Source organism: Carlito syrichta, unplaced genomic scaffold (assembly GCF_000164805.1).
Source record: "Carlito syrichta isolate Samal-C Ts95f unplaced genomic scaffold, Tarsius_syrichta-2.0.1 Scaffold306578, whole genome shotgun sequence".
NCBI classification, from domain to species: Eukaryota; Metazoa; Chordata; class Mammalia; order Primates; family Tarsiidae; genus Carlito; species Carlito syrichta.
The window spans coordinates 183714-198915 of NW_007250674.1; the positions used below are offsets into that span (position 1 = coordinate 183714).

The 15202-nt window shown below is 38.4% G+C and overlaps 1 protein-coding gene across 22 annotated transcripts in view; it reads right to left on the reverse strand.

Annotated features, from left to right (window-relative positions):
- TRIP12 (thyroid hormone receptor interactor 12) overlaps positions 1-15202 on the reverse strand; it is a 163043-nt gene that overhangs the window by 147548 nt on the left and 293 nt on the right. For 4 of the 22 annotated variants that reach the window (XM_021715044.1, XM_021715038.1, XM_021715035.1 and 1 more), the window contains exon 1: positions 15002-15118. The exons of 15 other annotated variants lie outside the window; for them this stretch is intronic. The gene's annotated coding sequence lies outside the window, so the exon portion shown is untranslated. Of the gene's footprint in view, positions 1-15001; positions 15136-15202 lie in introns of those variants that run through there. 3 more of the 22 variants (XM_021715028.1, XM_021715029.1, XM_021715031.1) reach the window with 3 other exon arrangements.

Here is a 15202-nt window from a genome sequence, read left to right on the forward strand (position 1 = left end):
CAAGATTGCCATTAAATTCTCGCTTCTGCTACAAAAAATATATATATATATTTTTGGCCAGGCACACACCAATAATCCCTGCACTCTGGAGGCCGAGGCAGGAGAATCACTTGAACCTAAGGAGTCGAGACCAGCCTGGGCAACATAGCAAGACCTTAGACAGACATGGAGAGGTATGTCTGTAACCCCAGTTACTCGGGAGACAGGAGGGAGGATCACCTGAACCAGGAGTTCGAGGCTGCAGTGAGCAATGAATGTGCCACTGCATTCCAGCCTGGGTCACAAAGCGAAACCCTGTCTCAAAAATATACATATATATATTTATATATTTTTTAAGTCATCTCACCTAAGATTCTTCAGGTAGGCAGGTAGGAGTCATTTACTAAGTTGTAGGAGGCAAAAAGGATAAAGTCATATAAAAAGAGAGTGAGACCCTGACTTAAAATAAACTAACATATAAGATAAAAATGAAAAATCTTATTGATATCTTCAACCGACAAGAAAAGTGCTGAGAAATAGTATACTTTCAAAAATATCTTTATGCTATCAAAATTATCACTCTCTTAAAGTGACACGATGAGCTGGGTACAGTGGCTCAAGCCTATAATACCAGCACTTTGGGAGGCTGAGGTGAGACAATTGCCTGAGCCCATGGGTACAAGACCAGCCTGAGCAACTTGGTGAGACATCATCTCTACAATCAAAATTTAAAAAAAAAAAATTAGCTGGGTGTGGTGGTACACGCCTGTATTTCCAGCTACTTAGAAGACTGAGGCAGAAGAATCGCCTGAACTCAGCAGGTGAAGGCTGTGGTGGCCGTGAGCATGCCACTGCACTCCAGCCTGGGCAACAGAGTAAGGCTACAACTCAAAAAAAAAAAGACCACACGATGTAAGTCTTCACGCTGAACTTGCTTAATGTGCACAATTCTACCAAGTAGTTTTGCAACTCAATGCATATTAAAAGCTGGAGAAATGAGGTGTGGCTCACAGAGCCTAAATACATCCAATCCCACCAACTAGTAAGAGAGGACACACTGTAAAAAGCAATTAAGTTCTATAAGAAGCAGGTCATTTAGGAGTACAGTATCTATTGGCAATGAGGGCCTTCTCAGTCAATATAACACATCAATATTCACCAGTGATGGCCAAGAGTCAGGAACAAAACATTACAGTGCATTTACAACATTCTGAAAAATCAACAAGTATAATGACTTAAAAAAACCACCTGAAAAAAATGTGTCCACTGAATTGATCTTTTTTAAGTCTTCCATTAATTAAAAATGTTTTAAAGGCAGGGTATGGTAGTTCACGCCTATGATCCCAGCACTTTGGGAGGCTGAGGTGAGAGGAATGCCTGAGCCCACAGGTTCAAGAACAGCCTGGGCAACTTGGTGAGACCTCATCTCTATAATAAATCAAAAAATTAGCCAGGTGTGGTGGTGCACACCTGTAGTCCCAGGTAGGCTGAGGTGGAAGGATCATCTGAGTCCAGCAGGTCGAGGCTGGGGTGGCCATGAGCGTGCCATTGCACTCCTGCCTGGGTGACAAAGTGAAACTATAACTCAAAAAAAAAAAGTTTTAAAAGGAAAATAAATTCATTCTCAAAAAAAAAAAAGGAAAATAAATTCATTATCAAAAAAAAAAAAAAAAAATCTGACCTTGAAACTGGTAAAGGAAAATATGGGATGTTCCCTATACTATTTTTGCAGCATTTTTATAAGTCAGATTATATCAAAATATAGTCATCAAAAAAAGTGAGCCTTATCACACTGCTAACATTGACCTTATTTATTTGAAACTATAAGTAGTCAAAAAGACTATAACTAGCAGAGATAGAATGCTGAATCTGAATCGAATTTGGAAACTGTCCCCTTAAAAAATTTTTCACAGTATTTAATCCAAATCAGGGTTATTTTTTTCTTTCAGTCTTTAAGTTTCACTATAATTGTTCATAAAACTTACTCAACACCTAAATTATAAAATCTTAAAAATAAATTCACACTATGCTACTGTAATTTTATACATTTATATCCTACAGTAAAAATAAGGCATCATTTAAAAGAACAATTAGAATAAAGGCTACTATTAGGTTCCTTTTTGCTAGTCCAATGACAGGGGGTTATCAGAACTTTTAACATTAGTGTCACTAAAGTTGGCATACAACCTCCCACTACTGAATTTGACTGGCTTTAAAAACTTTTTAATTAAAAAATTCCTTTTGAAACCAATAACCTAATCAGAAAATTTACAAAAACAGCAAATACTATTTAAACTTGATAACTAATATTACAAATACTATTTAATACTTGATAATACTATTTGATAACTGTGAACCAAGCACTGTACTAAGGACTTCACATTCTCACTAAAAACTGAAAAGAATCCCGAGAAGGATGTATTTTCTGTAATTTACACATAAAGTAATATACCTAAGGCCAAACCACCAGGAAACTACAATTCAAGTTCATCTTGCTGTAGAGTTCATAGATATTCTCAATGGTCTTTCAATCCTAAAACTCTACCACTCTTAATTCCAAGATGATATCAGAGAAACCCATCTTGTCAAACCTGTCTTTTCAGATGTAAAAACTAAAGGAAAATAAAAATGTTTCTTCTCAAGAAGAATGGTTACTGATAATAAAAACTTACAAATTCAAGCATTTATCCTATACTCAGTATTGTTTTAAAAGTTTTGCATATATTAACTAATTTAATTCTCATAACAATCATTATTCCAATTTTACAGACAGAAAAACTAGAGCCAAAAAAAGTGATTTTCCCAAAGTTATGCAGGTAGTATGTTGGAGCCTAGATTTAAACTGAATCTCTTTGCTTTTTTTTTTTTTTGAGTTGGAGTCTCACTGCAGTGCAGTGGCATGCTTATGGCCACCGCAGCCTTGATCTGCTGGGCTCAGGCAATCCTTCCGCCTCAGTCTTTCAAGTAGCTGGAACTACAGGCATGTGCCATCATGCCCGGCTAATTTTTCTTGATTATTGTAGAGATGATGTCCCACCAAGTTGCCCAGGATGGTCTCAAACTCCTGGGCTCAGGCAATCCTCTCACCTCGGCCTCCCAAAGTGCTGGGATTATAGGCGTGAGCCACCGTGCCCGGCCTGTCTTTGCTCTTACCACTCCACTAAACTCCTTTATCACTTAAACATTATGATATTATGCCCCACCCACCAGAGTCTGCTAACCTATGTAAAGTACCATGAGCAAGCACTGAGCCAAGGGAAGGATTCAACAGAGGTCAGTTGCTGTTGTTGCTATTATTATTCATGAAGCCTTTCCTTATTATTCTTATCCCACTAATCTCTCACACCACTGGATTGACCTAGATCATTAGTCTATACTATACAAATTTTATAGTAACAGACACATCAGCAAGGTAACAAGGACTTTAATTTAGAATTCAGTGTGGGCAAGTTTATATGGATGCAGATAATACAACGATTCTAAGAAACATCACGATAATATTTTACCATATTCCAAACAGTCAGTTACCTGATGAAACATCTGAGTAATGTCTCAGAATGCAGATGAGAAGCTTTAAGGTCAATTTTGTCCAGTTTTCCACCCTCCCTATCAGACTATAAAAAGGTCAAAGACTGCAATTTATTATAATCCCAAATCTTGGGCCTAGGAATTGAAATAAGAAGTGTTCAAAAATATTTATAATAATACATACCATTTGTTTACTAGTCATATACATTAATTATATCTCCACTGCTAGACGAATTTCACTGAAAGCAGAGATGTCTTAAATGACTGCTTTTCTAGGTTTGAGAGTATTACTAAACGCAACTCAAGCAATACCTTTAAAAGATAAATGCAGCAGTTGCTGAAACGAAGAAAACTTTCCCTGTACCACGATTCTAATAGTAGCCCTTAAAATAGAAATAATTCCACAATTCTTTTAGAACTATTGTTTTACTAAGTCCTTGACTTTACATTCCTTAAAATAACTGTAGATTAAGCCATTCCTAACTTTACAACTGTCTTAAGAAATATGGAAAACTTCCCAAATCATTTACTATCACATTAAAATTTTAAATAGACTCAGCAAGCATCATTAAAAAAATTCTAAGTTTCTTGAAATATAGTAAACTCTCAGAAGTTAACTGTGCAATTATGAATTATCTTAATATTCTTCTTCAGTAACAACAACAAAAAAAAAAACAGAATTAACACCCATGGCAGAATATAAGAACACATGAGTTAAATAGTAAGCCTACCCTACAGAAGAAAGAAATTCTGCTATTCCAGCAAACCTAAGTTTACCAATTTCTCAGTTGATTCAAGAAATAAACTGAGTATCAATTACACTAGGTGCCACAACAAGGACACAAAATGACGGTCCATTATTTCTGCAGTAACTCCTCTCAGTAGTCCTTAGTTTGTGTAATGAGAAGATACCTGGAAAAAAATGTCATGGCCTAATATACGGGCAGCTGAAAAGTAATACTAGATGGTTAGAAGAGGCTGAAGCAGATTATCTTACAGCACCACACCAAAGGCTGAAATTCCCCAAGTCTTACCTCAGCAACAACTGGAAGGGCAGGGTGAAGAACAGAGTAAAAAACAACAAGTACTCTCAATTAACAGTCTAGTTTTCTGAAAAAAGTGTTTGGAGGCCAAAATGTGAAAATCAACACTAAGGTTCCTAATAACGAGAAATAATTCGATAGCAGGTCTGATCATAAATTTAAGACTACCGAATCTTCCTAAACAGTCTAATTGTTGCCATCTACTGGGGGAAGGGCAAAAATGCATTTGGATCTGGGATGGAGGGGTTAGAGATCAGGATAAAATTCCTGCTGGAAACCAAGTTGCTTTCCCCAGGTGAGAAGAAATGAAAATACATGCTTCATAAAGGAAGAAAATATGAAGCTGTGTAGCGGTTTTACAGAAAAACAGGAACTCTTGCCTATGGTAGTAATAAAATATATAGATGGGGTGGGGGTAAAAAAACAAAATAAAATAAAATATATAGACTTCATGAATATTTTCATTCTTAAGTCCACAAAATCCCACAAGTGTTGGAAAATACAGCCTTCCTTACTCTACAAACAGGTATAATTCTGAGTTATAAACCTACACAGCCAGCATCTCTGCTTTCCACATAAAGAAGAATCAAATTAATATAAACTTCATCAAGGAAAATCTATAAGAATATGTTAGAAATAAAAGTTGCTAAAGAAAGCTAAATATTACGGCTAAGAAAACCCTTAAAAAATATTATGTTTATTTAGCTTCTTTTAATTCACCATCTAAACCTCATTTCCCATTTTTAAAATCTTGTGTGCCTGCTTTCATAAAAGTGAAGGTACTAGAGAGGCTGGGAAGGGTAGGTGGAAGGGAGGAATAGATTTGTTAAAGTAAACAAAATTACTGCTGGTAGGAGGATTTTGCTCTAGGATAACTAACAATAATATGTAGTTTCAAATTAGCTAAAAGGAGAATACTGAATGGTCCCAACACAAATGATAAATGTCTGAGATTATGAATATACTAATTACCCTGATCTGATTACTGTACTTTATATATATGGAAACATCACTAAGTACACCCTAAAATTGTACAATTATGTGTCAAAATAAAATTTTAAAAGATAATAAAAAGGGGTAACAAATAGTCTACTATAAAATCAACCAGAGTGCTAATCAAATATTTTATTAAAATACTTAACTTGAGGCTGAGGGCTTGTGCTCCTTAATGCCATCATTGACTCTGGGAGGACAGCTTGAGCACTGGAGTTCAAGGTTTGCATTAAGCTATGACTGAGTCATTGCACTCCAGTCTAGGTACCAGAGCAAGATCCCACCTCTAAAAAACGAATAAACCTAAATTTTAAAAAACGAAAATGTAAACCAGGTATGGTGGCTCACGCCTACAATCCCAACACTTTGGAAGGTAGAGGCGAGAGGACTGCCAGAGCCCAGGGGTTTGAGACCAGCCTGAGCAGCATGGCAAAGCCTCATCTCTACAATAAATAAAAAAAAATCAGCCAGGTGTGGTGGGGCACACCTATAGTTCCAGTAACTTGGAAGGCTGAGGCAGGATCGCCTGACCCTAGCAGGTTGAGGCCGCAATGACCATGAACATGCACTGCACTCCAGCCTGGGTGACAGAGTGAGACTCTGACTAAAAAAAAAAAAAAAAAAGTAATGAAACGGGATAATATTAATTTGCATTTTTAAAGTATGTAAATAGGCTGGGCAAGGTGGTTCACACCTGCAATTCCAGTATTTTGAAAGGATCCCTTGAAACCACTAGTTCCAGATCAGCCTGAGTTTCATAGCAAGTCATTGTCTCTAAAAAAAGAAAAATTTATTTATTTTTTTGAGTTGGAGTCTCACTCTGATGCCCACACTAAAGTGCAGAGGCACGCTCCCGGCCACCGCAGCCTCCACCTGCTGTGCTCCAGCTATCCTTCCACCTCAGCCTTCCAAATTAGCCAGAACTACAGGTGCACGCTACCATGCCCGGCTAATTTTTTTTTTTTTTTTTTTAATTTATTGTAGAGATGAGGTCTTGCCAAGTTGCCCAGGCAGGTCTCGAACCCGTGGGCTCAGGCAGTTCACAGACCTTGGCCTCCCAAAGCCCTGGGATTACAGGCTAAGCCACTGAGGCCGGCCAAAAAGAAAACTTATATAAAAAATTAGCCAGGCATGGTGCACTGTGCCCATAGTCCTAGCTACTTGCAAGGCTGAGTTGGGATGACTGTTTTAGCCCAGGAGTTTAAGGTTGCAAATGAGCCATGATATGCCACTACATTCCACAATTCCCTTTTGCTTTAAACATACTTTATTTACTACATTAGATGCTAAGTAAGTCTCTTCTATATAAGACTGACAATTTGCTGAGTAAGCAACTCATGAAAAACCATGTATGAGGTCTCAAACAGTATTCTGAATGTCTTTAAAAATCTGTAAGTAAACAATAGTTGAATATACTAAGACAAAATGAATGCCAGCTTCCACAAAAGAAAAATTTCTGTGACTGAACAGGACTAGTGGAAGTCATTTAGATAATAAACCAGCTCCTGCTTATTTAACAAAACATTTTAAACTATTAAGCACAAGGAAATGGAACAAGAAATAAGTTTTACCTCTACTTTTATCTCTCCCAAAACTTAACACAAAAACCCTTTTATGCAATCCCAGAAAGGGAAGTAATGTCATAAGAAGATAAATAAGGTCTTAAAAGCACTTTCATTTTCCTTTTCAGTTCATTTATAAATTAACTTTCTCATACTTTTTTCACATCATCTCTGCCTATTCAGGGATCAATAATCATTCAACACAGTTTATCTGTTAAACTGAAGTCCTCAATCATCCACTTAAGAATCTCAACAATTTCAGCTCAAATTTCCTATTATTTCATAAATCTGGACCCTCTATCCCAGAGGGTCAATTTGTCTGACCATTAAATCCTCACCACAACCTCACCTTTAAGCTCCCCATTCTTCTATACCTACCCCCAAACAACCAGGGCCAGCTAGTCTCTCCCTCTCTCCGTGAAGTCTTCCTCAGTAACTTCAACCCAGGACTGAATCTCTAAACTTCAGAGTACTCACTGTATAAAACTCAATTTTGTACTTCATAACAAATATGCACAGTATTAGATGCTACATTCAATTGTCGTAAGTTTGAACTCATCTACAACAAAGACCTACATTTTAAGACAAGGGATATCATCTTATAAATCTCTTATTTCTCCTCAGCACTCTCCAAGAGGCTTGATCTTTTATGGAACAGAATAGCACTCACATTAGCTACTGATGAAATATTTGTATAATGAAGGTACTTCCACAACTTAGTAAAGCCAAAAACCATTCATCAGTTTAATTTAGATTCTTATACTAGGTTTTTCTAAATGAAGAAAACCTGCATTTAGAATATATACGTAATAATTCTCTATTCTGCATACTCCTGTATATAGCTTTAGACAAATAAATTATGATCAAGTTATATATGAAACATAACAGAACTCAGAGGACTAACTTCCCTTTGTATTCTTCCCAGCAAAGTCCTGGCACAGAGTAAGCACTTAGTAAATATGTACTGATAAATAAACTATCACCTACTAATAAAAAAATATCCAAATGCTAAATTTGGGGTAACCAAGTAATGGAAATATTCGAGTGCCTTAGCAATTCCTTAAGTAGCTGATTTCAATAAGCCTAATCTTGAAAAATTTATATTCTATTCTCAGGTGCAAATCCCCCAAAAATGAGAACAAGCAAGTTGACAGTAAATTATGGCAAATAATACTAACAGTATTTCACAATATAGTTTCTCAAAGTGTCACACCAATACAAACTCTAACAATGACATGTAACATGTACAATACATTATGTTGGGAGCATTGCACCAGACACTGTGAGGACAGAAGAATGTAATCTCAACCCTCAAGAAGCCAAGAATGTAGTTAAGAAGTTAAGATGTAAACAACTAATTATAAAGCAGAATGTGAAAGCCACATTTGAAATAAAATGTTCCAGAAGAGGAAAAAGAAGAAGAGAGTAGAGTAAAAATCTTACAGGAGCTACTAAAAGAAAGTGGTGTGTGTGTGTGTATGTGTGTGTGTGTTAGTGGTGTGTGTGTGTGTGTGTGTGTGTGTTACAAGAGACACAGTATGGGAGAGGGTTATCAATTCAGGGGTGTGTGTGTGTGTGTGTGTGTGTGTGTGTGTGTGTGTGTGTGTGTGTTACAAGAGACACAGTATGGGAGAGGGTTATCAATTCAGGTAGACAAAACAAAAGCCAGGACAAGAATGCTGTACAATCAAGGATGCAAAACATATAGGATTACAAAACACCGGGGCCACACAATTTTTGTAAATTACTATTTACAAGGCTACTACAAGCACTTGGTTTCTGAGAATCTAAAAAAAAAAAAAAAAGGCAGCAGGGGAGGCCCTCCATATGATCTCCATGAACCTGCTCTCTAAGGACACAAAGCAGCTTAAATTACAACACAAGAGAGAATTTCAGATGGGCTACCGTAAAACTCACTTTGGTTTTCCAAGGCACAACACATGTTTACCAATATAAAGACTTTATATTAATTTGACTTTAAGAAGATAGCACAAGGTACATCAATTTATTCAGAGCACTGCCCACGGGTGGAATGAGTAGGAGTTTTGAAGTCAGGGTAGAACTCATTGGTTATGACAGCCAACAAGTTGATTAAAATACACATTGAAATGCTGTAACTTCAAGTCTTGGAGGCTTGTTGATAGACACTTCAGCTTATAAATAGCCTTTAAGATCCCTGTATGGCTAATGACACCTTATTTATAGAAATATATACATGCTTTCTAAAAAGAAACAGAATAAACTAAAATGATGCATATTATTATAAGCTGGAAACACACCATTTGGCACTGAATCAAAATATTTTTAGGTCCTCAGTGTACACTTATTTTATTTTTCAGTCAGGGTCTCACTATGTTGCCCAAGCTGGAGTGCAGTGGCACCATCACGGCTCACCGCAGCCTCCACCTCTAGGGTTCAGGTAGTCCTTCCGCCTCAGCCTCTGGAGCTGGGACTACAGGTGTGTGCCACCACTCCCAGCTAATATTTTTACTTTTTTGTAGAGATGAGATCTCGTTATGTTACCCAGGTTGGGCTCAAGTGATCCTCCTTCTTCAGTCTCCAAAAGTGCTGGGATTACAGGAATGAGCCACAACTTGGCCTCAATGTACTTTTAAATGATCAACCATTATATGCAGATAATAGACAACTAAAAAATGATATCAAATGGCTTACCCTAATTCTTTTTAAACGTATACAATTTAAAGTAACTTGCCGTCTCTAAAATATACACAAAAAAGGCGACAACTAACTTCCAAGAATTAATAATCAACTAAAGACTACTGTATACTCAAATATTTTCAAGTAGGACACCAACGTATAGAGGTATGTTCTAGATAGAAGAGCGTTAACAAATGAAGCAAGGACCAACACTACTGTGAACAAGTGGAAGAAAGGCCTTGTGTTCCAATTCATCTGTGTAGCCTAATCTAAATACGATGTCTAGCATATAAATGACAATTGATTCTAGGTTATGTGGTCATAACCACACTTTCAGATTAGGCACTCGAAAGATCACAAAGGTTAAATTATTTGTCCAAGTTCACAAAGATAAAAGGGCACAGCCAGGACTGGAACACAACTCTTTTACCTTCAAATCAGATACTCACTTGAACAGTATTGTTCACTAATAAAAAACACAAAGTACAGGCAAGCCTAGGCCAACTGGAATGACTTTTTAAATCAAGTAAAACCATGAAACTGTCACCAATAGCTTCTGAAACTCAAGACAAAGCAAATAAGTCTGAATAATAAAGTTCCTTTTTTTTCTGTCCAATCCAGTTTAATGAAATACCAAGAAACAACCAAAATCTAAAAGACCTCAAAGAAAACCTACTGAGCAGACTAACTTCAGTCTAGGAAAAAAATGTCTTGCCAATAACCTAAAATTGTCAATCAAATAGGATGTTAAATTTAACTGAAGGGTCAGGCAAGGTAGCTAACGTCTATAATCCCAGCACTTTGAGAGGCCAAGGTGAGAGGATTGCCTGAGTCCAAGGGTTCAAGACCAGCCTTAGCAACCTGGAGAGACCTCATCTCCACAATAAATCAAGAAAAATTACAGAAAAATTAGCCAGGCATGGTAGCATGCACCTGTAGTTCCAGCTACCTGGAAGGTTGAAGCAGAAGGATCGCCTGAGCCCAGCAAGTCGAGGTTATAGTAGTCCTGAGCATGCCACTGCACTCCAGCCTGGGCTACAGCTCAAAAAAAAAAAAAATTAACTGAAGAACTATGTATTTTATTATAAGCGAGGATATTAATCAAATTCAGACAGTACAGCATTAGTACCTTACCTATTTACTACAAATAACAGCAAGCACCCACTATGTACAGAGAAACCCAGTAGACAGGTGAAAAATGTAAAGAACAACTGCTAGGGGGTTATGCTCTCAGGAAGCCTGTAATATAGCTGTTGCAACAACACACAGGCACCCAAAGGAAGTACACAAGTAAAGCTTACATTACATTTAAGAACTGTAAGTGCTAAGATTATACAACAAAGTCTGGCAGAGTGACTCAAGCCTATAAAACCAGTACTTTGGGAGGCCAATTGCTTAAGTCCAGGAGTCCAAGACTGACCTGAGAAACATAACAAGACCTCATCTCTATAAAAAATCAAAATTAAAAAAATAAAAGATTATACAACAATTTATAAATATAAAAATACACCAGATTCTTACTCTTCTATCTTATTTGGCCAGACTCCCCTCAGGCTTGGCCCTGTTGATAGCCTGGCCTATGGAAAAAGTGGTACAGAATATCCACTGACTTAATACTGAAATATGGTGGTGACAATTTACATTCATTCAAGCACTCTGATGGCATAGTCAGGGAGATGTGAAGAACCAAACCACAGGTAATATTCTAAAGAATCTATTGGGGCCAAGAACCCTTCCAAACAGAAGAGTGGCTAAATAGTCAGCATTACTGATTTACAGTGGGGAGGAAAATAGGGATTTTCTTTCACTGCTGGAGTGCAGTGGTGTGATCATAGTTCACTGCATCTTGACCTCCTTTGACCTCCTAGGCTCAAGTGATCCTCCCACTTCAACCTTCCAAGAAGCTAGGACTACAGGTATACACCACAAGCCCAGCTAATTTTTTTGTATTTTTATGCAGAGACAGGGTCTGTGTTGCTCAGGCTGATCCTGACCTCAAGTGATACCTCTACCTTGGCTTCCCCAAAGCACTTGGATTTCAGTTGTGAGCCAACATACCCAGCCTGGGAATTATTTTTCAGTCAGGCTTACAAGCACACCTTCATGCATACCACAATGATATAAAATAAACATCACCCTCAGGAAGGCTATTATCCAACTGGGAAACAAAAGTCAACAAATGCAGAACTATAATCCAAAAATGAAGCATATAAATATAACCAAAAAATACAAGTAAAAGAACATGGAATGGAAGTTTGTTTGAGGAAGTGATCTGAAAGGCTGAATTCAAGTTGTTCTTTACATCCTCTATCGGCTTTGCTTGCTTGATTTAAATGAAGGAAAAGTCCATGCCAGGCTGGCAATTAATTGCAAGGAAAAACAAGCAAAGACGAAAACAAGCAGGTTGCTGTTTTGACTTGAATCTACCAAATTACCTCAGCAAACAGAGAAAAACAAAAGGGCAATTGGTATCACATTTGCTCAAAAAGATCCCTACCCATCCATTTAAAAGGGAAAACACAAGTTCCCTAGTTCTGTAAATAAAACACAGAGACCAAGATTCAGGAACATTTTTTTTTTTGAGTTGGAGTCTCACTCTGTTGCCCAGGCTGGAGTGCAGTGCAGTGGCACGCTCATGGCCACCACAGCCTCGACCTGCCTGCCTCAGCCTTCCAAGTAGCTGGAACCACAGGTTCCACCACGTCCAGCTAATTTTTTAAATTTATCGTAGAGATGAGGTCTTGCCAAGTTACCCAGACTGGTCTTGAACCCCTGGGCTCAGGCAATCCTCTCGCCTCCACCTCCCAAAGTGCTGGGATTACAGTCATGAGCCATCACGCCTGACCAATGTTTTTCCTAATTGTAATCTCTGACATTTAAAAGTCAATTTCATAAAAGCCACAAACCAGAATAGGTACAAATTTTGTCAATAATAAAAATCCAAAGAAATTTGAAGTTCCTCCAAACAGGAGTAACAAGTTTATTCATTAGGATGTATGGTGAAAAAGTATCTGGCATGCTGTTACTAATAAAAAGCTAATTTAACAAACAAAAATCGGGCCCAAGTTCCACCACCAATTAAGCAGCAGTTTCAAATTACAAAGCACTATAACTTCCTAGCTTCAACCTACTTTTTATCAATTTCTCCCTCCCCGAGGACCACCACCACCCCAGTGTATCTTTTTTTAATGAACTTAAAATAACTAATGCAATTTTCTAAAACAATAACATCTTACACTTACTTAGTATTTTGTTGCTTTGAGATAGAGATTACCCATCCCCATTTTACAGATAGGTTAAGTGACTTAAGCTACTAACTGTCAGAATGTAAATTTCGAAGTCAGTGATGTGACTTCTTTGCTGAAGATGATAACCTTAAAATAAGACCATAAAGACTTATCTAGGTAATATAAATACAATAGTAATCTTAAAAGTTGGAAAAGTAAATATACTCCACATTTACTCTGCCAGGGGGAAGTACTGGTCTTATCCTGGTCTACCTAGCACCCCGCTCATTCTTTAAATACAACTTTTAGTTTAGCACGTTCTGGAACTCTAAATGCCAAAATTGTTCTTCAACTTTCAGAAAGTAAATGAAAAAAGTAAAACAAAAAGTCTCTTTATAGACACAAACTAAGTAGTAAATATCAGCTGAGGAGACTTAAAAACCACTCACACTTCTGAAAAACTAGGGATCCAATGGAAACAATAATAGTCTTAATTACAGTTCTCCAATTCTTATGGATATTGGCACATTCATAGAAAGGCAGAAAAAGCCCACAAAACCCAATCATTTTCATGGACTCCCTTAAGCTTAAAATAAATGCAATTTAAAACTCTTAATCTCAAAGGTGACAGAAAGTCATACCAGTTCCGTATTTCTAGGGTTGAACATGGAGCAGGGAATGTCAAAAGAAAGATTTAGAAATTGTGTTTACTTTAAAACTTACACTTAATATGGATCTCTTTGCATGCTGAAATATGAAAATAAACCCCAATAAAATCCTCTACAATTTGTCTTTAAACCTCTGCTAATTCCAATCCTCAATCCTGCTTCCCTCCCCCTGGGATATAAATGCAACACACACAGGCCTCATATACAAGGCCCCTTGCCTTTTTTTCTAACACAACTAGGACCTTTGTTCTGAGCGTTGGTTTTTTACTCCACTCAATAGCTCTTTCAACTTTCTGCCCCGTATTTTTTGTTTTGTTTTTAGAGAGGAGATTCTGAGCCTTAACTTGCCAGGTCTTTAAAAAATGAAATGCCAAAAATATCTGATGAGACTCTCGAGAGGAGTAGAAAGTTAAACACACCATTGAAGGGCCTACAAAACGGAATCAAGCCCGGAGATCGAGTGATCTGGCAGCCCAGGCAAGATCGTGGAACGCCACTAGGAAGGGGGACAGCAAGAGAGCAGTTAGACGTCCACTCAGAACAGATTCACTGCGCTATTAACCGCAGCCCCCCAACACACAGACAGAAGCGTTCGACACGTTCCCTCCCCCAATTAACTAACGAAGCAATTAAACTATACCCACTGAAAGGCACGACGCTGAGGCTAAACCTCCCCCAGACAAAGTAAAACGGCATTATCAAAGTCTTAAGTGTTTGGAAGCAGCCCCTTCCGTTCTCTCCTCACCACATAGGGTAACCAGCTCCCTCCCGACCCCCATCAGTATTTCAAACGTGTAAGTTATTCCCCCCGATTTGCACGTGTTGTTAAATTTATCTGAATTTTTTCCTCTAGCAAATTAAGGATTTCTTTCTCTGAGAGAGACACGAAAAGAACGCGATTTGATTTTACAGCCTTCATTATCTGAACTCCCCTCTAACTTGTTCCTGTACTAGAGACCCACTCACTATGGAGAAGGAGACGGGTTGAACTGACGGACAAACGTTATAATAGGGTTTATGTAATCCACATATAAATAAATTAATCGCCTGACTCGCTTTGAATGCTAATACGATTGGGGTGACAATTGGCCCATCTCCCTCCCCCAAGTCCTGGTTCAACCCCCCACCACCACCAATTCCCATTCTCATCTATTTATAAGATACCCTGTTCCTCTCAGCCAAGTTTCTCGGCCTCTTTCAATCCCCCCTACATGCCTCTCTCGTCGTCATCCTCTTTCAACCTGAACTTCCCACAGTTAAAAAAACTGCCCCGCGCAGACCCCGTCCGAGGGCTCGCCCGCCCGCCCGGCCTCAACCGTCCCCCTGGGCAGGAAGCCCCTTACCGCGGTTTGAAGTCACTCCGGCCTCTCCCTCCTCTGACCCTAGCTTCCCACAACTGTTGTCACTCGAGCTGCTCCCTAGTTTCCATTTCCGGGCCGTCCCCGGCCTCAGAGCCTCCCTTCTCCCGGTTTCCGGGCCCCTCTCCCCATTTCCGGGGAACCCTTACCGTCCTCACACCCCCCACCTGCACTTCCGGCCCCCCA